The 23,341-nt window shown below is 46.2% G+C and overlaps 1 long non-coding RNA gene across 1 annotated transcript in view; it reads right to left on the bottom strand.

Moving 5' to 3' along the window:
• The window catches only part of LOC117980394 (uncharacterized), a 427,289-nt gene extending 404,080 nt beyond the window's left edge, over window positions 1-23,209 (bottom strand). The window contains exons 1-3 of the long non-coding RNA XR_010112228.1: window positions 23,071-23,209; window positions 2,972-3,041; window positions 1,220-1,425 (exon numbers count right to left, since the gene is read on the bottom strand). This is a non-coding gene — a long non-coding RNA (uncharacterized LOC117980394). The remainder of the gene's footprint in view (window positions 1-1,219; window positions 1,426-2,971; window positions 3,042-23,070) is intronic.
• Between the last annotated feature and the right edge of the window lie 132 nt (window positions 23,210-23,341).

Here is a 23,341-nt window from a genome sequence, read left to right as displayed (position 1 = left end):
CTGGAAGAGAAGATACTTCATTGTGGTTTTATTTTTTTGAGACGGAGTCTCGCTCTGTCACCCAGGATAGAGTGCAGTGGCAAGATCTTGGCCCACTGCAACCTCTGCCTCCCAGATTCAAGCAATTCTCCTTGCCTCAACCTCCCAAGTAGCTGGGATTACAGGCGCCTGCCACCATGCCTGGTAATTTTTGTATTTTTAGCATTTTTAATAGAGACAGGATTTCGCCACGTTGGCCAGGCTGGTCTTGAACCCCTGACCCCAGGTGATCCACTCACCTCAGCTTCCCAAAGTTCTGGAATTACGGGCATGAGCCACCAAGCCCAGCTTTCACTGTGGTTTTAATTTGCATTTCCCTGATGATTAGTGATGTTGAGCATTTTTTCTTTATTATTATTTTTTTTTTCTTGAGACAGTCTCACTCTATGGCCAGGCTAGACTGCAGTGGCATGATCTCAGCTCACTGCAGCCACCAACTCCTGGGTTCAGGCAATTCTCCTGCCTCAGCCTCCCAAGTAGCTGGGACTATAGGTGCATGCCACCATGCACGCCTGGCTAATTTTTTGTATTTTTTAGTAGAGATGGGGTTTCACCATGTTGGCCAGGATGGTGTTGATCTCCTGACCTTGTGATCTGCCTGCCTTGGCCTCCCAAAGTGCTGGGATTACAGGTGTGAGCCACCACGCCCGGCCTTTTTGACACGGAGTCTTGCTTTGTCGCACAGGCTGGAGTGCAATGGCGCAATCTTGGCGCCACTGCCTCCTGGGTTCAAGTGATTCTCTCTCTCAGCCTCACAAGTAACTGGGATTACAGGTGCACACCACCACAGCTGGCTAATTTTTGTATTTTTAGTGGAGACGGGGTTTCGCCATGTTGGCCAGGCTGGTCTTGAACTCCTGACCTGAGGTGATCCGCCTGCCTCAGTCTCCCAAAGTACTGGGATTATTACAGGCATGAGCCATTTGTCTGTCTTCTTTTGAGAAATGTGTATTCAGATCATGAGCCCATTTTTAATCTGATTATTTGGTTCGTTATTAAGTACTTCGTATATTCTGGATACTAACCCTTTGTCAGATGAATAGTTTGCAGATATTTTCTCTCATTCTGCAGATTACCTCTTTACTCATGACTGCTTCCCTTGCTGTGCAGAACCTTTTTAGTTTGATATGATCCCATTTGCCTCTTTTTGCTTTTGTTGCCTGTGCTTTTGAGGTCTTACCCGTAAAATCTTTGCCCAGATCTGAAGCATTTTCCCTGTTTTCTTCTAGTAGTTTCATAATTTCAGGTCATACATTTAAGTTTTTAATCCAGTTTGAATCTATTTTTGTGTATGGTGAAAGATAGGGGTCTAGTTTCATTTTTCATTCATTTTTCTGCAGATGGATATCCAATTTTCCCAACACCGCCTTTGAATCTTCCCCAAGCCTGTTGAAACAGCAATTATTATTATTATTTTTTTTAAACTTCGTCCTCCTTCTCCAATCTAGTTAAGAGAAGGAAACTTTCTGGGGATATGAGGTTTAAACTGATGGACCATTAACAGCATAACAAAGCAAAAGGAATTTTCCGGGTCACCAGCCAACAACTTTAGAGTAGTATTTAAAATTCACTTGCTTAGTGGGGAGGGAAAGCACTTGTTCAGGAGAGGGTGGGGGAAGGATTTCTCCCAGCTGATGGGGAACTGGAGAATGCCCTCTTTTTGGCCAGGAAAACCAGTAAACATCATAACATAGGGCTTGGTTTGTGTGCTGATCTTTTACCCTTGTAGATACAGATTACAACGCAGATTTTGGAAAGAAAATGTCTGTCTGCTGAAACCATAAATAAAAAGTTTCTTTGGCTTCAGATTTAGGGAACACCTGGATCCCTGCTCTGGCTTCAACCCTGATTTGCTAGAATATAACATACCCATAAATTTCTTCTGAGCCCACTGAACACACACACAGACACACACACACACACACACAGACATGCATACACACACACACATTTATACAGATATTGCCTTATTCCAGCTGTGGCAGCATTTAGCAGAAGAAGAACGTTGGCCATATTGTCTTTCCCCCACCTCATTTTGCATTTCTAAAATGTATTTGCTGGCAGTCTGGAAAGTCAAAAGCAGCTTTAGCAATTAAGTGGTAAGCAGAGTTGTTCTAGTAGAAATGTTCTAGGGATCACTTTTGCTCCTGAAGGAAGAATGACCAATAGAGTCTTGCTGAAATTCAGTAAGAATTTCACCTCCCTATCATACCCCTCCCACAGTGTATTGCTCCAGGAACTTCCATAAACCTATGATCACTTACATAGACCTTAAAATTCCTATAACCTCTTGATCCCAGGATTTTCTGGGGGCCCTGCCAAATTGCAGAAGGCTGTTTAACTGGTGTTATACACATTTCAAGGTCTTTCTAGTATAGTGGCTTCTAGACTTTTAAAAAAGCAGCAGAAGCGTTTTAAAGGAATGCAAAATATGAAAACGAGATTAAAACTATTGTTTCTGGTTGAAGCCAATCACAATGTTGCTCAAAAGGGGTCCTAGGAAACAAATCACAATTTTAGAATATCATTCTTTTTTTTTTTTTTTTTTTGAGACTGAGTTTTGCTCTTGTTGCCCAGGCTAGAGTTCAGTGGCGCGATCTTGGCTCACTGCAACCTCTGCCTCCCGGGTTCAAGCAATTCTCCTGCCTCAGCCTCCCAAATAGTTGGGATTACAGGCATGCGTCACCATGCCTGGCTAATTTCGTATTTTTAGTAGAGATGGGGTTTCTCCGTGTTGGCCAGGCTAGTCTCGACCTGCTGACCTCAGGTGATCCGCCCACCTCAGCCTCCCAAAGTGCTGGGATTACAGGTGTGAGTCATCACGCCTGGCCTAGAATATCATTCTATTATGACTTTAAGTAATTTTGGCATTTAGTGGAGTTCAAACTCCTTACTATGCCTACACAACACTTTTGATCCAGCCCCTGCCTACCTGAGCTCACGCAGTTATTCTCAAGTTGTTTACTCCTTGGTTTTGTTGGTACAAATCTTCTACTAGCTTCCTAGAAAGAGATACACAGAAGTAAATATCAGCTCACTGCAACCCCCACCCCCCAGGGTTCAAGCAATTCTCCTGCCTCAGCCTTCTGAGTAGCTGGGATTATAGGGACGCATCACCACACCTGGCTAATTTTTGTATTTTTAGTGGAGACGGGGGTTTCACCACGTTGGCTAGGCTGGTCTCAAACTCCTGACCTCAGGTGATCTGCCCGTCTTGGCCTCCCAAAGTGCTGAGATTACAGATGTGAGCCACTGCACCCTGCCTGTTTTCATATTCTGAGGGATAGTTTTGCTAGGTATAAAATTCTAGTTTTTTTTAGCTTCATTTTTTTGTTGTTGCTACATTAATAAATGTACATATTTTCAGGGTACATGTGATAATTTCATGTATTCATATAATCAGGTCAGGGTAATTGGGATATCCATCATCTTAAATACTGACATTTTCTTTTTGCTTAGAACATTCGATTATTTTCTTCCAGCTATTTTGAAATGTACAATTGGTTGGTGTTAGCTATAGTCATACTACTGATCTATTGAACACCAAGTCTTATTTCTTCCAAGTATATACTTGTCCCCATTAATCAACCACTCTTTATTTCCCACTCTCCCCTACCATTCCCAGCCTCTAAATTATAAATTGTTCCTTGACACCACCACCTCTGTTCCTCGATAAGCCTAGGCCTCTCCAGTGTCCAGGTCTTTAAAGTAGAAGGGCTTTTTTTCCCCCCGCAATTGAACACATATCCCCATCCTCACCCTTATACTGGTGTAGCTAACACTTCATTATTCTTATCAGGGAAACTTCCCTTCCTGTCACCTCTCCTTCCAAGGCTAGGTGGATATGCCTCCTAGGAGATCGCACAACACCTGGTGCTTATCCTCTTCATATGCTCATTTGTCATATCATTACCACCTGTTAACTTGTCCGTGTCCTCCACTCAATTGTGAGCACGACAGCTGAAAATTCACAGCCATAGTGCCACTCAATAAATATTTATAGAACAAATAAATAGATTAATGGTCACAATAGCATTTTTTATTAAAAGATACAATCTATAATAAAATATTTGACAAATGCCCTTACCAGTTGGTGCATGCTCCAGACTTTAGGGTAGAGAATAGGATTGCTTTAGGGGGAAAAAAGTCACTTTGATATTAGGAGCATAGAAAGAGTTCTTACGAATTCTTGTTCTAGTCTTTACCATCTTGGGAAGAAAGGGGGTTTGGAATGAAAATTGAATTCATCAGCCAGGCGTGGTGGCTCACGCCTATAATTCCAGCACTTTGGGAGGCTGAGGTGGGCATATCACGAGGTCAGGAGATCGAGACCATCCTGGCCAACATGGTGAAACCCCATATCTACTAAAAATACAAAAATTATCTGGGCGTGGTGGCGCACACCTGTAGTCCCAGCTACTTGGGAGGCTGAGTCAGGAGTATCACTTGAACCCGGGAGGCGGAAGTTGCAGTGAGCCAAGATCACACACCTGGAGATTCTCACACCTCCAGCAGATCTCCCCAGCTTTAAACTCCTGACCTCAGGCGATCCATCCACCTTGGCCTCCCAAAGTGCTGGGGTTACAGGCATAAGCCACAGTGCCCAGCCTTGGCTATTATTATAATAGACAATTCAATCCCTGTTTTTGGAGCTGAACTTTGGCCTTGACTTTGTTTTATTCTTTCTGTCACTGATCAGCCTTGCAAATAGTGATTTCCTGCCAGTCCCTGCCTCTGTGACCAACCTTGATTGTTCAAAGTATAGCTCTGCAAGCAGTGGCTAGGGACAGTTTCCAACATGCAAGTTCATCTCCGACCCCACTTCATCATTCCTCCTGCCCCCAGCACTCCTGGATGCTATGCTGAATTGTTTTGGTACCTTTGGTTTGTGAGCCTTCTTAAACCTTTCTTTCTTCTACTTTATTATGACATTGTATTATAAAAGCAATAGATGCTCATTACTTTAAAAAATGTAAAAGTACAGAAGAGTGTAAAGTGAAGAGTAAATGTCTCACTCCCCACCCAAACCCCCATTCCTACTCTGGAAGTAAGCCAATTCAAGTTAGCAGTTTCTCATGTGCATTTCCGGAAATCACCCATGGCTACACAGAAGCATATACACACTTCTGCATATACACATATGCACTGTTCTGTGTCTTGCTTTGTTCTCTTAACAGTCTTGAACACCTTTTTGTATCCACACCTAATAGATCCACCACACACTGCTTAATGACAACATAGCTTTCCTTTGTAGAGATCAGCCATTGTTGATTTCCTCCGTCCCCTACAGGTGGACACTTAGGTTGCTACTACTAAAACATTACGATAAACATTCTTGTATACAAATCTCTGTGGACTCCTTCAGTTTTAAAATTATTTGATTGCCAAATTAGACCAGAATGACCAGAAGCATTTCTTTCAATGTGGTTCTGCCTCCCAAGTTCTCCACCTATACACAATGTTCAGTCCCTGGGCCCACTGACTCACTCACTGGTCAGCAGCACAGCCACCTACGTCTTCATCTCAAAATAGAAGAAAGGTCACGGGATGCTTCCTCGTGATCCCACTCAATAGGTGTTCACAGAAGCCACATATCTCCCTTTCTCTGGAACCACAGGGGAAATCCTGGGCATTTGGGAATCGAATTTCAGAAACCGGTTGTGCTCTCAAGTACCCTTGAGGAAACCCCAGAGGAGGAAGGAAACGCCATTTTTGGTTCCTGAGACACAATCCCGGGTGTTTTAAGTGGTGCTGGGACGGGTGTGTGTGACAGCAATGACAGTAGCTGAAATGGACTTCAGGCGGTGGCTGGGAGGAGGTGAACACAGGCCTCTCATCAGCAGTGACACGGCACTATTGTCCCGGCCCACATCCGTCCTCAGTGCCTGTCCTTTCTCAGGCCAAGGACGGGATGGGCAGGCAGGAACTGGGACTGCTTATCCCCAGCTCGTCCTGACTCATCCACAACTCCAAGCAGCCACTGACTGTGCCCTGGGAGAAGCCTTAGGGGCCTGGGTGAAGATAGAGCTGGAAAAGGTGCCCCTGGGCTGTGTCCAACTGGCTTACTGATCACTCTGTGACCTGCAGTGAGTTTCCGAACCATCCTAAGCTTCAGTTAGCCCATTTCCCCGTTGGTATAAAAGCCACACCAACAGCCCCCGTCTTAGACTGTCCTTGAGAGCAGGATGTACACCAAGTGCTTAGCACAGGACATGGTGTTACATAAGCAGTCCATAAATATTTGATATTTGCTTCACTGACGTTTCCCTCTGGCCTAGCCTAGCATCCAACTTAGAGTAGGTGCTTAATTAGAATTTTTTTTTTTAAATAAGTGACTGAATGAACAACCTCTTTCTTTCTGGAGGGCAGACAGGAAAATTGCAAAATGGCCCCCAAGGCCTCTCTAACTTCCTATGTCACCCCATTCTTTTCTTTATGGCTGTGGCAGATTAGTGACAATGTGGTTTGGTTTGTTTTTCTCTCAGTTCTTTCTTCTTTGCCTCCCTCCTCCTCCTCCTCCTCCTCCTTCTCCCCCTTCTTTTCCCTCTCTCTCTCTCTCTCTGGCTTCCCAGGAGAAAACATATTCTATTCTTCCTGGCTCATCCTCAAGACCCAGTTGCATATGATGAATAGTAAGTTCAGGGTCAGGGTCCTAGAATGCAGCCTTTACCTCAGAGTTTCTAAGGAGAAACCAAGTCCCAGAGCCACGGAGTATTAGAGGAGTGAGGAAAAGAAGTGCATTGTATTCACTCAGTGAACCTCTACAGAGTATCTCCCACTTCGACTTCGGCTTCCCCTGTGCTCCTCACCACGCTGGCTTGGCCTCTGCCTCTGCTGGGAGGGCTTCCTCGTAGGTAATCCTCAGGGAGTGCTCATTGCTAAGCCCCTCTTTCCTCCATTCTTACCCCTCACAACCTCTCTACAACACTAAACACTTGATATCCCTCTCCTAGCACCTTTCTCCTCCTTCAGTTTCTCTGGGGGACTCCCACTTTTTTTTTTTTTTTGAGACAGAGTCTCGCACTGTCACCCAGGCTGGAGGGCAATGGCGCGATCTCGGCTCACCGCAACCTCTGCCTCCCTAGTTCAAGCAATTCTCCTGCCTCAGCCTCCCGAGCAGCTGGGATTACAGGCGCCCGCCACCACGCCCGGGTAATTTTTTGTATTTTCAGTAGAGACGGGGTTTCACTATGTTGGCCAGGCTGGTCTTGAACTCCTGACCTCATGATCCGCCCACCTCAGCCTCCCAAAGTGCTGGGATTACAGGTGTGAGCCACTGCGGGATCCCCTTTTTTATCATCCTCCCCACTCCCCTCTCAGTTTCTGCTTCTTGTCTCCTGTTATGAGCTGAACTGCATTCCACCCAATTAATATGTTGAAGTTCTAGCCGCTACCAACTCAGAATAGGACCATATTTGGAGATAGATCTTTAAAGAAGTAACTATGATAAAATGAGGTCACCAGGGTGAGCCCTAACCCAATATGATTAGTGTCCTAATAGTAACAAGAGAAAATTAGAACACAGAGCAAGGGGAGTCCACGTGAAGACACAAGGAGAAGACAGCCACCCCCAAGCCAAGAAGTGCAGTCTCAGAAGACACGAATCCTGTCAACACCTTCATCTCAGACTTCTTGCCTCCAGAATTGAGAGAAAATACATTTCTGTTGTTTAAACCACCCAGCCTGTGGTACTTTGTTATGGCAGCCCTAGTATTAAATGTGGATTTGAACCCAGTATGGTCTAGCCTCAAAAAAAAATTTTTTTTTTTTGAGACAAAGTCTCACTCTGTCGTCCAGGCTGAAGTACAGTGAAATGATCTCAGCTCACTGCAACCTCCGCCTCCCAGGTTCAAGCGATTCTCCTGCCTTAGCCTCCCAATTAGCTGGGATTACAGGCACGTGCCACCACGCCCAGCTAATTTTTGTATTTTTAGTAAAGACGAGGTTTCTCCCTGTTGGCAGGCTGGTCTTGAACTCCTGACCTCAGGTGATCTGCCTGCCTTGGCCTCCCAAAGTGCTGGGATTACAGGCGTGAGCCACCATGCCCGGCCTCAAAACTCTTATACTACATCATTCTACTCCTCTTTCTCTCTGCAAAAATGTAAAGGAATTTGTTCAGTTTCTGATAGTATGGTAGCCATACTATCAGATGGCCTTCCGAATAAAAAAAAAAAAACACAGACCAACATTGAATGAAATCTCTCCCTCTTTTTTTTTTTTTCAAAAATGCATTGCTGAACTGGCAGAAAAGTAAGGAATATTCAGAGACCAACAAAAGAAATGAAAAAGGGAATTCTGAAACATAAGTGAGTGCACAAGACAGCTTTAGATTGAGGATGTCTGCTACAACTTGATGACTTGAAGCTTCCATTTTGATTAACATAGGAGGTGAGGGGGACAGGAGACAAAGTTCCTTGCACAAGGAGCTCTGCTGCCCAGGCTGGTCGTGAAGTACTGGGCTCAAGCAATCCTCCTGCCTCAGGCTTCCCAAAGTGCTGGGACTACAGGTGTAAGCCACTGTGGCTAGTAGGAGTTCCTAATAGGAATAAACCCCAGTAAATATAGCTGTTAAAAGTAAATATAGGCCAAGGTGGGCGGATCACTTGAGGTCAGGAGTTCAAGACCAGCCTGGCCAACGTGGTGAAACCCTGTCTCTACTAAAAATACAAAAATTACAATGGGTCATGCCTGTAATCCCAGCACTTTGGGAGGCCGAGGCAGGTGGATCACGAGGTCAGGAGTTTGAGACAGCCTGGACAACATGGTGAAATCCCGTCTTTACTAAAAATACAAAAATTAGCTGGGTGTGATGGCACATGCCTATAATCCCAGCTACTTAGGAGGCTGAGGCAGGAGAATCGCTTGAACTTGGGAAGCGGAGGTTGCAGTGAGCCGAAATTATGCCATTGCCCTCTAGCCTGGGTGACGGAGCAAGAATCTGTCTCAAAAAAAAAAAAAAAAAAATTAGTCAGGCGTGGTGGCACACCCCTGTAATCACAGCTACTCAGGAGGCCGAGGCACGTGAATCTGGTGAACCCGGAAGGTGGAGGTTGTGGTGAGTCAAGATCACTGATTTCAGCCCATACCTCAAAGAAATGCCCATAAAGTTTCAAGAAACTTGAGCCTAAAGTTAAAATCACAAAACACACAGGAAATAAGGCACCATGAGCGAGAACCAACATAAACAATAGGCAGCATCATCAGACCCACAAAAATATGAGATATAGAAATGATCAAGCACAGCATATAAATAGGTATATTTACTATATTTCAAGAAGTAAATGTGAGGCTTAAATACATGAGCCAGGAGCAAAAGGCTGTAAAATAACTAAGCCAATTTGGAAAAAACAAAACAAAACAAAAAAACCTAGCATGGTTTAAATGGCAGATTAACAGACTAAACACTTTTTGTTTTTGTTTTTTTGAGACAAGGTCTTACTCTGTTGTTGCCCAGGCTGGAGTGCAGTGGTGTGACCATGGCTCGCTGCAGCCTTACCTCCCAGGCTCAAGCAATCCTCCCATCTCAGCCTCCTGAGTAGCTGGAACCACAGGTGCATGCCACCATGACCGGTTAATTTTTTAATTTTTTGTAGAGATGGGGGTCTCGCTATGTTGCTCAAGCTGGTCTTGAACTCCTGGGTTCAAGCAATCCTTCTGCCTCAGCTTCCCAAAGTGCTGGGATTACAGGGTGAGCCACCAGGCCCAGCCTAAACACTGTTAAAGGCAGAATTCATTTACTGGAAGATGAATCTGCAGAAATCTAGAATGTGACCCAGAGACACAAAGAGATTAAAAAAATACAAACAGCAACATATGTGACATTGGAAGATAAAACCAGAGTTCCAATACATATTTGTATTTAATAAAGAAAAGAACGAGGAAGAGGAAGTATTTATATAGAATAGGACAGAGACTAGAGTGAGGTAAGTGATATGTGTAGACTACAAAATTTAATGTAGACACTCACTCTCAGGGCCAGGCTTATATTTACACACGCTCCATAATGAGCACATCCTTAAATTTTGTGCCCTAGGTTCACACTAGTTATGGCCTTGAGAATTTTTACAAATTGTTGTAAAACACCAAACTCTGGGTCCAGAAATTCCAGGGGTCCAGGATAAAGAAAAAAAAGTTCACATCTAGATATATTATAGTGAAACAGCAGAGGGCCTGGGACAAATACATATCACTTTTGTTTTCTTTGTTTTTTTTTAGATAAGATCTTGCTTTGGCCGGGCGCGGTGGCTCATGCCTGTAATCCCAGCACTTTGGGAGGCAGAGGCGGGAGGATCACGAGGTCAGGAGATCGAGACCATCCTGGTGAGCACAGTGAAACCCCGTCTCTACTAAAAATACAAAAAAAAAAAAAAAGATCTTGCTTTGTCCCTCAGGCTGGACTGCAGTGATGGGATCACATTTCACTGCAGCCTCAAACTCCTGGGCTGAAGGAATCCTCCCACCTCAGCCTCTTTTTTCTTTTTTTTTTTTTGGACAGAGTCTGGTTCTATTGCCCAGGCTGGAGTACACTGGCATGATCTCAGCTCACTGCAACCTCTGCCTCCCGGGTTCAAGTGATTCTCCTGCTTCAGCCTCCTGAGTAGCTGGGATTACAGGCACCCACCACCATGCCCAGCTAATTTTTATATTTTTAGTAGAGATGGGGTTTCACCATGTTAGCCAGGCTGGTCTCGAACTCCTGACCTCAGGTGATCCACCCACCTCAGCCTGCCAATGTTCTGGGATTACAGGCGTGAGCCACCGTGCCTGGCCCACCTCAGCCTCTTGAGTAGTTGGGACCACAGATGCATCCCACTATGCCCAGTCAATTTTTATTTTATTTATTTATTTATTCATTCATTTTTTATTTTTTAAATTTATTTTTTGAAATGGAGTCTCGCTCTGTCGCCCAGGCTGGAGTGCAGTGGCGCGATCTCGGCTCACTGCAAGCTCCGCCTCCCGGGTTCAGCCATTCTCCTGCCTCAGCCTCCCAAGTAACTGGGACTACAGGTGCCTGCAACGGCGCCCGGCTAATTGTTTTTTGTATTTTTAGTAGAGACGGGGTTTCACCATGTTAGCCAGGATGGTCTCGATCTCCTGACCTCGTGATCTGCCCACCTCGGCCTCCCAAAGTGCTGGGATTACAGGCGTGAGCCACTGAGCCCGGCCAATTTTTACTTTTTGTAGAAACAGGGTCTTGCTATGCTGCCCAGGCTGTTCTGGAACTCCTAGGCTCAAGCAATCCTGCCTTCACCTCCCAAAGTGCTAGAATTACAGCCGTGTGCCACTGTGCCTAGCCCAGATCAATTTTAATTTTAATTTTATTTTTTTGAGATGGAGTCTCACTCTGTCACCCAGGCTAGAGTGTGGTGGCGTGATCTCAGCTTACTGCAACCTCCGCCTCCTGGGCTCAAGCGATCCTTTTTGCCTCAGCCTCCTGAGTAGCTGAGACTACAGGCAAGAGCCACCACAAGCCGGCTAATTTTTTTTTTTTTTTTTTTTTTTTTTTTGAGACGGAGTCTCGCTCTGTTGCCCAGGCTGGACTGCAGTGGCGCTTGGCTCACTGCAAGCTCTGCCTCCCAGGTTCACGCCATTCTCCTGCCTCAGCCTCCCGAGTAGCTGGGACTACAGGCATGTGCCACCACACACACCCAGCTAATTTTTTGTATTTTTAGTAGAGACGGGGTTTCACCGTGTTAGCCAGGAGGGTCTCGATCTCCTGACTTCGTGATCTGCCCACCTCGGCCTCCCAAAGTGCTGGGATTACAGGCCTTGGCCACCACGCCCAGCCTAATTTTCTTATTTTTTGTAGAGATGGGGTTTCGCCATGTCGTCCAGGCTGGTCTCAAACTCCTGGACCCAAGCAATCCTCCTACCTCAGCCTCCCAAAGTGCTGGGATTACAGGTGTGAGCCACTGTGCCCAGCCCAGATCAATTTTTAAAAAGATACAATTAGACTCACTGCATACTTCTTAGTAGGCACAACGGAAGCTGGAATTCAGCAGAATGGTATTTTCCTCATTGTGCTGCAACAAAACAACTAGCAACCAAGAATTCTATTCAAGAATTCAAATATGAAGATGAAATAAAGTCATTTTCAACCCAATAAAAACTAACAGAATTTACTACCAACAGACTCTTACTAAAGGAAATTCTAAAGAATGAATTTCAGGCAGAAGGAAGTCTATCTTAGACACATGGTCTTATAACAAGGAACAGTGAAAAAAGAGATTGGTAGTTCTGTGGGTCAATGTGAGCAACATTTGACTGTATAAAGAAACAATAATACTGTCTAATCTGGCCTAAGGGAAGAAAAAAAGAATGAAAACACCGGACTACAGAATATAAACGTGTATATGTGTTGAGGTAAAGGGAGAGGGCAGAGATTGAAGTTAATGCAATTTAAGAGTCTTGTATTCAGGTTTTATTTGTTTTGTTTTGTTTTTGTGGGGGATGGAGTCTCGCTCTGTCACTCAGGATGGAGTGCAGTGGTGCGATCTCAGCTCACTGCAACCTCCACCTCCTGGGCTCAAGCCATTCTCCTGCCTCAGCTTCCCAAGTAGCTGTGATTACAGGACGCGCCACCACACCCAGCTAATTTTTGTATTTTTAGCAGAGATGGGGTTTCAGCATGTTGGCCAGGCTGCTCTTAAACTCCTGACTTCAGGTGATCTACCCTCCTTGGCCTCCCAAAGTGCTGGGATTACAGGCATGAGCCACCGCACCTGGCCAGGTCCTTGTATTCTTTAGGAGGATAGAAACTGTGATTAACTTTTTTTTTTTTTTTTTTTTGAGACAGGGTCTTACTCTTGTCACCCAGGCTGAAGTGCAGTGGCATGATCTGGGCTCACTGCAACCTCCGCCTCCCAGGTTCAAGTGATTTTCCTGCCTCAGCCTTCCGAGTAGCTGGGACTACAGGTGCCTGCCACCACGCCCGGCTAATTTTTGTATTTTTAGTAGAAACAGGGTTTCACCAGGTTGGCCAGGCTGGTCTCGAACTCCTGACCTCAGGTGATCTACCCACCTCGGCCTCTTAAAGTGCTGGGATTACAGGTGTGAGCCACCACCACGCCCGGCCTGTGATTAACTTTTTAAATATCTAGAGGATCCACTAAAAGAAGAGATGGAGAGACTGTAACTTACTAGGCAATCAATGGGAAAAAAAGAGATGATTGAAAAAAAAAAAAGCCCAATCCATAAGAAGACAGGAAAGTAGAAAGAAACACAAGAATAAAACCAGGACAAAGAGAAGAAAATAAGATAGAAGGAAATCTGACTAATTTAATAATTTTCAATACTCATATTAATGCAAGCAATCTGAAATGTACTCCACTATATACCCCAAGAAGCTTATCCACTGTAGCGAAAATAGAGAAAAGACAAAGCTTGTCCAACTTGCTAGGAAACAAAATCCAGTAATACATGTGTATCACAAGCAAAACAAAGGAGTTAGGGTAAGTGACTGCTAAACTTTCCTCCTGTTTTTTTTCCAGCCTATATAATTTCTCCATAAAGTCAAGCAGAACAAATTTGGTCATTTGAGGAGAGGTCATTTGATAAAGAAACTATTTGCAAACATAATAGACATACTTTGCAGAGTGTAGGGAAACTACAGGGATGGTGCAGCACCCTGGAACCAGGAACAACAGGGTTCCACTATCACTCCTAGAACTGAAGGGGCAGTGTGGGGATGGGCAGTTACCAGAACCCATTGTGGTCCTTGCAAGTCATTCTTCACTCTGTGGCCAGAATGAGCTTTTCAAAATGCAGATTAGATCTTGTCACCCCCTAACACAAATACTTACACACATATCCATGGCTTCAAATCCTTTAATAGTAACCCATTGTCCTCAAGAAGCATAAAAGTGCAGATCCTTGAGAGAGCCTCCAAAGCCTTTTGTGCTCTGTCCTCAGCATGGGCCCTGTCCCCCATATTTCTAGCTCTTCGTGGGACCAGGGTCCACCTCATTTTCATCCCCGTAGTCACACTGGTCTTTTTGCATTTCCTTGGATTCACTGTGATCCCTCTAGCCTCAAGACCTTTGCATATGCTGTCTTCTGCCTGCAATATTTCTCACTCCACCTTCCAAACCCCACTTAATACCACTGATCTTTTAGCTCTGAGCTGAAATGTCGCTTACTAGAGAAACTTTTCCAAACTCTGTCTTCATTATATACCTTTAGAACATTACTGCCTCTCCTGCAGAAGACTTATTGCTGTTGTCATTTTCTACTTATATTTATGCAATTAATTTTTCTTTTTTTTTAGAGACAAGGTCTTGCTCTGTCACCCAGGCTGGAGTGCAGTAGTACAATCATGGTTCCCTGCAGCCATGAACTCCTGGGCTCAAGGGATCCTCCTGCTTCAGCCTCCCAAGTAGGTGGGACTACAGGCGCACACCACCACACCTGGCTAATTTTTTAATTTTTTGTAGAGATGGGGTCTTGCTATGTTGCCCAGGCTGGTCCCAAAGTGCTAGGGTTAGAGGTGTGAACCACTACACCTGACCATACTTGTGCAGTTATTTGATGCGTGTACGTCCCACTAGATTGGAAGCTCCATGAGGGTGAGAATGGCAGCCTTTTTGCTAACTGCTATACAGTGGCTGGCACCTAGCAGAAGCTCAGTAAATACTGATGAATGAAGGAATGAAAAATCCTCACCAGGTGTAAAGCACTTTGTCCAGAAACAAATACTATATACCCCAAGAAGCTTATCCCAGTTTCATTACACAGCTTGCAATCATTCATTCACATATATATTTTTAAATTTACATTTATTTTGTAGAAACAAGGTCTTGCTATGTTGTCCAGGCTGGTTTTGAACCCCTGGGCTTAAGCGATCTTCCCACCTAGGCCTCACAAAGTTCTGGGATTGCAGGTGTGAGCCACTGTGCCCAGCCCATGCACATATTACTCACTTTCCATTTCTCTGGGTCAGAGAGAATTCAGGGCAGCTTCCTTCAAGGGCCTCTCTGAAACATCAAAACAGCCCCTGGGCTTTTAATGACATGAACATTGTGGGAGAACCTCCAAGTCAGCGATGGCAGATTGGCCAGGTATCCCAGCAAACCTGGTGGGCACTCAAGGTGGAGGATAGGGAGCCTCTCCCCATCTGGGCCCGTCAGACCCAGAGCGAAGGCAGCTGGATTGAACAATCAATCAGTAGCCTTTCCAAGGGTCCTAAATGGTGGTTGGGGCCATAGGCAATGGCACCTAAGTGACTGAGTTCCAGGCATTTTGGCGAAGTGGGGCTGAAGGAGTTTAGTTGGTTCCAGATGATTGCTAATCATAGAGAAAACCCTCTGCTTTAAAATTCACACTTGGGAAAAGGACCAAAAGCATTTCCTTCGATTAACAAAATCTGCATCCTGTTCTCTGATTTGATTGACTTTACACGTGGATGGTAATAACTATGCCTTGGCTTCCTATCCTTAAGGAGGATGAAGATTTTTAGGCTCTTTAAGGGCATCGATAATAACAATAATAACAGTAGGCCGGGCACGGTGGCTCACACCTGTAATCCCAGCACTTTAGGAGGCCGAGGTGGGCAGATCACGAGGTCAGGAGATCGAGACCATCCTGGCTAACATGGTGAAACCCCCGTCTCTACTAAAAATACAAAAAATTAGCTGGGCGTGTGTGGTGGCACGCGCTTGTAGTCCCAGCTACTCGGGAGGCTGAGGTGGAAGAATTGCTTGAACCAGGGAGGCAGAGGTGTTATAGTGACTGCACTCCAGCCTGGGTGACAGAGCAAGACTCAGTCTCAAAAAAAAAATATAACAATAATAATAATAATAATAATAACAGTAGCAGCAACTAACATATACTGAACATCACTCTGTGCCAGGCTCTGTGCTAAGTTATTGATTTTATATATATAAAATCTCTTTTAAATCTTTGTGGAAATCAGCTCATATTGGTCCCCTGCCGAAAACCATTCAGTGATTTTTCATCGATTTTAAAATGCAAACTATTAACCACGGCCTTCAAGGCCCTATGACCTGGCTCTGCCTATTTCTACTGCCTTTCTCAAACAGCCCTCTCCCTTGGCTAGTTAGCTCCAACAAAATCAACCTTCCTTCTGCTCCTCACATACACCACGCTTGTTTCTGCCTCAGGCCCTTGCACCAGCTAGCCCTTCTGTGTAAAGCACTGTTCCTTCATTTGAGTCTCAGCTCAGGCATCACCTGCCTGATTTCCCTACCACCCTCACCTCATTGCTTGACCACAGCCCCCTGATACCTCCAGAGCATGTATCACTATCTGAAATGATCTTAATTATTTGTTTAACTACCATCCCTCTCCCCTAACTAGAATGTACATTCCATGAGAGCAAAGCCTTATCTGTCTTGTTCACTTCTGAATTCTCAGTGCCCGAAACAGAGCCCAGTAGGCATTCCATAAACATTTCTCAAATAAAGGAATGGGTGGAAGACCCAATGAGATGAGTGCTCCCGTATTTACACTATTTGATAGATAAAGGACCTGAAGCTTAGTGACATTAGGTGACTTGCCTGAAGTCACAGAGGTAGTAGATAGGTAGAGGAGATGAGAGAGAATCTAACCCAGGCCTAGCTGACTCCAAGACTTGTGCGCTTAATCACTACACAAACTGAGATTCATCCCATGAGTCGTGTCTCAAGGGATGGTCAGACTGGTCTCAAACTCCCGACCTCAGGTGATCCGCCCACCTTGGCCTCCCAAAGTGCTCGGATTACAAGCGTGAGCCACCGCGCCCAGTGGATGTTTAAATTTTATATGCTCCCCTCATTAGACTAAGCTATTTGAGAGCAAGGGATTCCTCTAACTCATTCATTGTTGTGTCCTTGGGGTCTAGCATGGTGCCTGGTATCTAGAAGGGGCTTAAATACTGGTTGAATGAATGAATGACCAAATGAAGTGGCATGAATGGAGGCCAGAGTAGTAAAGGTGGCCCAAAGCACAAATGTCAAGTCAGAAAGACAGGCCCAGCCCCCATCCCTCCCATGCAGTATGAAAGCCAAGATCAGGCCTCCAAAAAGTCACTGATCCAGATGAGTCCAGGTGGGCATTCCTTATCCCTGTGCTTCTCCTGAGGGTCCCATTCTTTTACATAAAGGACACAGACACTTATGAGGTGTTTACTGAACCACCCTATGGAGTTGGAATCATCATGCCCATTACATAAATAAGATTGAGGCTCTAAGTGATCAGTAACTTGCCTAAGATCTCTAAACAAACTAAGTGGCAGTACCCTGGGCCAAGTCCATTTATGGAGTTCCCAAAGCCAGAGCTTGTCAACCACTGTCACATCTGAGTGTTCAAGGTTACCAGGGAATTTCTGTGATTTGCAAGCAAGGACTAAGGAGGTTACTCCTGGCCACTGGTGGGTTGTGGTTTTTTTTTTTTTTTTTTATTCTTCATATTCACTGCTCATAATGGCTGTTCTGGATTTAGCTCTCACATCTGAAATGGACAGTGTGCTTGCATTTAAATGTGAATTTCAACAAATGCAAATTTGAACTGTGCCATAGAAATTCACGAGTGAAAACCAGGGTCTTGGAGGAAGGGCAGGGAAAAGGAAACTAGTGACCTGTGTTACCATAGCCAAGTTAAAATCTTTAACATCTCCCTGTTACACAAAACAACTAGAAGACCACAAAAATAGCTACGCACCTGGCTCTGAGCTAAGTTACTTGAAAAGCATCATGCCATTTAGTGCTTACAGCAACCCTCTAAGTAGATGCTATGTATATTCCCTTCCTACAGTCAAGGCCTGAAGAGATTAAGAATTATGCCAAGTCACCAAGTGCTTAACATGTCCCCCCCCTTATACAGATTCAAGAGAACCAACAGCATACACATTCAGCCTGATATCACACTACCTGTTACCACTGAAACTCTTCAAACAAGGGTTGATCTTGGTTAAAATCAACCCTTTGGTCAACTATTTAAGGTAGCCAACCACACAATTAAAAACTTTTGTTTTTTTGAGACAGGATCTCACTCTGTCACCCAGGCTGGGGTACAATGGTGCCATTTTGGCTCATTGCAGCCTAGACTTCCCGAGCTCAGGTGATTCTCCCACCTCCACTTCCCAAGTAGCTGGGACTACAGGCACGCGCCACCATGCCTGACTAATTTTTTGTATTTTTAGTAGAGACAGGGGTTCACCATGTTGCCCAGGCTGTTTTTGAACTCCTGGACTCAGGCAATCTGCCAGCCTCAGCCTCCCAGAATGTTGGGATTACAGGCGTGAGCCATCGTGCCCGGCCTCAAAATGCTTTTGTCCTGCAAAAACTGTTCTAGTTAAAACACTGATGACAACTGCAGTATAATTAACTTTTTATTAATAAAGACTTTAAAAAAATTTTAGATTGTTTTTCTGAGTTCTTGATGCACCCAGATAAATGAGCTTCTGTTGAAATTCTAACTAATTCTTTGCAACAAAACAGTTGCATATGTTGAATAATTATCTAATATGTATTAGCTCAATCACGGCTTACTGCAGCCCCAACCTCCCTGGCTCAAGCTATCCTCCCACCTTAGCCTCCTAAGTAGCTGGGACCACAAACGTGTACCACTACACCCAGCTTTTTTTTTTTTTTCTTTCTGTAGAGATGGGGGTGTCTCCTTATGCTGCCCAGACTGGTCTTGAACTCCTTGGCTCAGGTGATCCTCCTGCCTCCCAAAGCACTGGGATTACAGGCGAGCCTGGCTTGGGCACTGTTCTAAGTACCTTATGTTCAATACCCCATTCAAGCTCCGCTCAACCCTTTGTGGTAAGTACTACTATCAGTTTTCATTTTATAGAGGGGGAAACTGAGGCACATAAAGTTTGAATAACTTGTCTGAGACTATGGAGCATGTAAGGGCAGGATTTAACCCTAGCAATCTGTAGGCAGTGTCTGTCCATCTGTCTTTCAAGCTGTCCAGCCCAAAGCTGAAACAGCTGAAACGCTGAACCGGAAAGCTTAGGAGGTAGTGCCAGGCCAGAGTTCTAACCTCTTGTTCTGACACATCGTCTCTTCCTCAAAGGACTAGGGTCCCCAAGGCTGTTTCCTGGTTCTGGGCCTTCTACCACTGAGCTCAGCCTGGCTGAGTCTGAATTCTGCAGATCTGAGCTCTGGGGAACCTTCTTGAGGGCCTCAGGCTGTGCCCCCCTCCTTTGCTCTCTGTACTTTGTATGCACTGCTGATGTTAACTGTAATTAAGTGATTCTTTGATCAACTATTTGTTTAATGTCTATCTCCCGAACTTGACTATAAATGGTAGGAGTCCAGAATTTCTACACAGGTGGAAGGAAATAATCTGTTTGGGTAGGGGGGCCTTTGCTTCCATTGCTTAATACTTACTAAGGTTGAGAAATGTCAACTGAACACAGAAATGAATGGGGGTTCTGATGGAGATTGTAGGAAGAAAACACATGCCATCCTCACCTCTCCATGCCCTCCCTGTGGCATCACCACTGACTATAAGCCCTATAAGAGCAAAAATTGTGTCTGTCCCTTTTCTCACTATAACTGTTAACAGCTGGCACTATGCCTGAAACATAAGAAGTGTGTCACAAAAATAACACCAAAAAAACAATTTTTTGTGGAATAAATAAAATTTTAAAATGGAGCCTTGCACTTCTGGTCTGCAAAAGAGGGGTGACACAATCAAGACCCATTTTTTTTTTTTTTTTTTTAGACGGAGTCTCGCTCTGTCACCCAGGCTGGAGTGCAGTGGCGCGATCCCGGCTCACTGCAAGCTCCGCCCCTCCAGGTTTAAGCAATTCTCCGTCTCAGCCTCTGGAGTAGCTGGGATTACAGGCACATGCCGCCATGCCCGGCTAATTTTTTTGTATTTTTAGTACAGACGGGGTTTCACCATCTTGGCCAGGCTGGTCTTGAACTCCTGACCTTGTGATCCACCCGCCTCAGCCTCCCAAAGTGCTGGGATTACAGGCATGAGCCACCGCACCCAGCCAAAGACCCAGCTTTTTGAAACAATTTTACATATGAAAACATGCTGCACATACAACTGGCATACAGTAAGTGCTCCAGAAGTGACTGTCATTGAATTGGAATTCCTGCCTCTCCTCAATCCCACTAACTCCAGGTCCTAGCAAGCCTAGGAGATTAATAAAAGAACAAAGCTCAAAACTGAACCTACTCTACTCCCCTGGCCACAATCTGGTGGGAGTGAGGCTGTTTTTATTGGAATCAGGGTAAAAGATTGTCATTAGCCCTGGCAGGAATGCAAGGTTGTTAGGATGTGCCTCTAGCAGGAGAGTTATACCTGGGGAAGACATCGAGTAGCTTGGAATGAACAGAGTCAGATGAAGCAGAAAAACAAATCCAGCACAGGCCTACCGGCCACCCAATCCTAAAGAAGGAACATGATGTCTTCACCCTGCAATGGAGCAAATGCTCTGCATTCCCCAACCACCTTTCGTTCTGTCCCCTCACCCCCTAAACTGTGGCCCCAGGGCTGCTGGAGAGGTTTAAAACACAAATCAGAATGTGTCAGACCTTGCTTAAAATCCTTAATAGGATGACATCTGAATTCCTCACCAGGCTCACTTCAAACTTGCTCATAAAGCTGTGGCCACAGAGGCCTTCTGTCAGTACCTCTAATATGCCAGGCTTTTCCCACACACGGCCTCCACCCATGCTCCCTCTGCCTGAGATGTTTCTCCAGTCCTCCCTCAGATTCACTTCTCAGTCTTTGGGTCTCAACTCACAACTAGAAGCCGCCCTCTCAGAGACATTCCCTGATGACCAAATCAGAATCAGCTCCTTCCACCATCCCCCACCTCCCCGGCAAGCAACATACCCCAGAGAAAGCTCATTTCCTTCCTAGCACTTAGAACCTCATGTTGCAGTCTGTCTGTCTGTCTGTCTTTTCAAAAGACTGTGAGCTTCACAAGGGCAGGGAGGGCTGTCTGTCCCTCACCACTGAGTCTCCAGAGTCAGGGCAGGCCCCACTACAGAATCGATCAATGAATGAGTGAATGAATGAATGAATGAATGAATGAAATTTTCATAACTGCTGCTCCAAACCATTCCTCAGCTTAGGTTCCAAGCACAACCAGAATATGACCTCCAGAGCCCTTCTAGACGCTCTGAATCTCGCTGTACTTAAGCATCAGAGGCCCCTCCCAGCTCAAGATTGGGAGCTCCTCCTTCTCCCCACCACAGGCTGGGGTCTCCTCGCATTCTCTTTCAGGGAAGCTGAGAAAGACTATGAAATGTAATCCTGTCTGTCTCCTGAGTTTCTCTAATAAAGAAAACAGGATAGCAACCCCCCTCCCCGCGGCTCCTCCAATCCTCCTTTTCTGCCATAGATTTAAGATTTATTTATTCCCATCCTTCTAATTGTTTCAGCAAGGGCCATGGGTGAGCACCAGCTGGAAAATTACTGCTTCAGCTTTCATTGTTTAAAATGCTTAAATGACATGCGAGAAACAGGTTTTTAGGTCTGTGATGCTGAGAAGGGTTGGTAGCAAAGCCAGGTTGCAAAGACCTAGAAAATCAGTGCTACAATTTACCAGCTCTTCCATATACCCGGTGCAGGACCCTTGGCCTCAGTTCCTACAGCTGACAGAGAGGGCGATACTTAACTTCAACACCCTTAAAAGGAAGTCCTGCACAGCTGTACCCATTTTTCTGGCGAAGAGTTCTCTTGGTCTTAGAGAAAGGTCTCGCCCCTGAAAGGAAGGCTGAGGTTCCCTAGGGGAGAGTCTGCTCTGCCCTCAGGAGCTGGGTAAGTACACGGAGAGGTGAGCCGAATGGTGAGAAGGCATTTTAGGCTAGGACTCGGTGACCTTGGGCTGCCTGTCTCTAGAGTCCCAGCCCCAGCCCTAGGCCAGACCTCAGCCCTGGGCTGGGAGCCTTTCATTGGTTCCTCTGACAACAGCCAAGCACAATCCTATAGTGGCGTAGGGAGAAAAAGACTGCCACACAATCTCCCCGTGAGGCCAGAACAGCGGCAAGACAGACCTTACAAGGGACTCAGGGCCAAGCCCTGGCCCAGACTCGGCTCTTATCCACGCCTCAAAGCCACCCCCCGCCCCGGACTTCCCGGAGGCTACAGGCTCCTCCGTTCCAGGGAGGAGCAGGGCCTGCTGCGAGGGCTCCCCGCCTTCCTGGAGTCAGGCCTAATGGCGGGGGCTTTTCTTTTCACCGGCTTGAGCTGATCCTCACCCCCGCCCCCCAACGCCACCATCATTAACAGCAAAGAAAGGATCCCCAGCCATTTCCATTTCCTCTGCGGCTCAAGAGCCCCGTTGTTATTTAATCCTGAGGCCACCCCGGCAGCATCCTCGGCGCAGCCGGCTCCACCCATCCACCTGGCCAGTTCTCGGCCGCTCCCACTTCCCCGGAGGGGAGGCTGGTGAGAGGTGGGGGATATTGGGGAAAGGCGCCTACAACAGCGAAGGGCCGTGGGCCTTCGGTGGACCGAGGCTCCTCAGGCCAGCGTCCTGTGAGGGCTGGGAAACCGACTGGGACAGAGAGAGGACACCTAGCTAGGGCGACAGAGAGCGGGCAGACGCCCGGGCACTGCGGACATTGCACTGGGGCGGGGGGCTGGGGGAACGCTGGGAGGCGAGGGCCAGGCTTCCTCTGGCTGAGTTGCCAGAATCGCCCCGGGGGGTACTGGAGCCGGAAGAGGCCTGGGCCCAGTCACTGTCTACACCCAAGAAATGGGGGGAGGGGCGGCCAGCACTCACGAGAGATTCAGCCTCAGGAAAAAGAACCAGATTCACTCACCAATCCTCACCCCACCCTTTGATATGAATGATGGACATTTTCCTAATTTTTGGTAAACGCAGCTTCAAGACCCCTCCCGCCTGGCGTCTCTGGCCTAGAGCAAGAGAAGGCCCCCAGTAGGGGTCCTCCCGCCCCCCCCTTTTGACTGCCTGCGGGGGGCAGAGATCCCCAGATCTAGGTGTGTCCTCCCCCACCCTGCTCTCAACCCGGGATCCGGAGGCCGCAGCGCCCCCCACCCCCCAGCGACACTGACGGTTCCTGCCCAGGCCCGCAGTGGCGTGAAGGTGGCCTTTACCTCCTCTCGCAGGCTGGGAGGGGGTGCAGCCCGCGCAGCTGGCCCAGCTGCAGCAGTCGCCGCCGCCCTCCATTCATTAAAAAAAAAAAAAAAGGCAACAACAACCTCCACTGGAACCTCCACCCCTCTTTGTAAAAGAACGACGGCTCCTGGTGGAGCTTGAGCCAGTCCCAGCAATCACGGGTTAAGATCTTTTCCCGCCCCCCATTCATAAAAAAAGGAGCGGAGCGCATGCGCGCTCAGGGTCTGTTGTGCCCACCCATTCATAGAA

The sequence above is a fragment of the Pan paniscus genome, chromosome 4 (genome assembly GCF_029289425.2).
Source record: "Pan paniscus chromosome 4, NHGRI_mPanPan1-v2.0_pri, whole genome shotgun sequence".
Lineage (NCBI taxonomy): Eukaryota > Metazoa > Chordata > Mammalia > Primates > Hominidae > Pan > Pan paniscus.
The sequence above is the reverse complement of the archived record's forward strand: the minus strand, read 5'-3'. Positions and strand labels throughout refer to the sequence as shown.